This window comes from Acyrthosiphon pisum, chromosome A1 (assembly GCF_005508785.2).
Source record: "Acyrthosiphon pisum isolate AL4f chromosome A1, pea_aphid_22Mar2018_4r6ur, whole genome shotgun sequence".
NCBI classification, from domain to species: Eukaryota; Metazoa; Arthropoda; class Insecta; order Hemiptera; family Aphididae; genus Acyrthosiphon; species Acyrthosiphon pisum.
Genome location: NC_042494.1, coordinates 37,898,914 through 37,899,995, shown reverse-complemented (window position 1 = coordinate 37,899,995; position 1,082 = coordinate 37,898,914).

Genomic DNA, 1,082 nt, shown 5'->3' with positions numbered 1-1,082 from the left:
TTCTTTTTTACGCCTCTTTGGACCTATGATCATAATTTAAGTATATTAAGTATATATTTAATATATAAGAAGTATCAATGGCAAGATTAGTATTACCTTGATGTGAGTTATCAATTGAAATATCATTTTCTGAACAGAATATTTTAATTTCAGCCCACAGTTCAGAGAAATGTTCATCTGACCGATTATTTTCGAGGGTACGAATTACTCCTTTCACCAAATTACCAGATTTGCCTAGAGTTGTCCCCTTTGCCTGAAGCTGAACACTTAAAATATTTATTGATAGTAAGACTTCATGCAAGATGAACAAATAAACAGTAAATTTAACATGTACAATTGTTGCACGTACACCTAAAAATTAATGTAAATATTTTAAAAACTGAAATGAAAAATATTGAGATATTCATTATTTAATTTTATAACATACCAATTGCATGGGCAACGTCTTTAGATTTTTGTTCATTTATTTCCTCGTCCAAAGATTTTAGAATAGCTTGATAATTTGTAATAAGAGCTTTGCAACTTTTATATCGACATACCCATCTGGTTTCACTAAGCTGTGCTTGCCTAAATTTTGCCTGGACACCTCCAACTGACCCAGACATAACTGAGGCTCCATCATAAGCTTGGCCAATAATAGGGATGTTATTTAAATTTGAGGAGTTAATGAAGTTTAGTAAAACATCAACCAATGAATTGGCATTCTGGTTTTTAGAAACATCATGAAATTCAATAAACCTTTCAACTACTTTCAAACCATTTGCATATCTTATACAAATTGCCAACTGCTCTTGTTTATGACATCTATTAAACATTTATTATAATTATAACTTATTAGAGACTAGAGTAGTTTTATAAAAATATTGAGTACATTACCTAGCTTCGTCACATTGTATACTAAACATGCCACATTCTCTAATTTCTTTAATTATATTATTTTTCAAATTTGAAGCACAAATAGCTATTAATTCATTTTGTATGGCCCAACTTGAATAATTTTTTTTTTGAAAATTATAAACTTTACCAAAGTCTGGATTGTGTTTGGCAAATAAAGAACACATTTCTTTAAAATTTCCTATTTA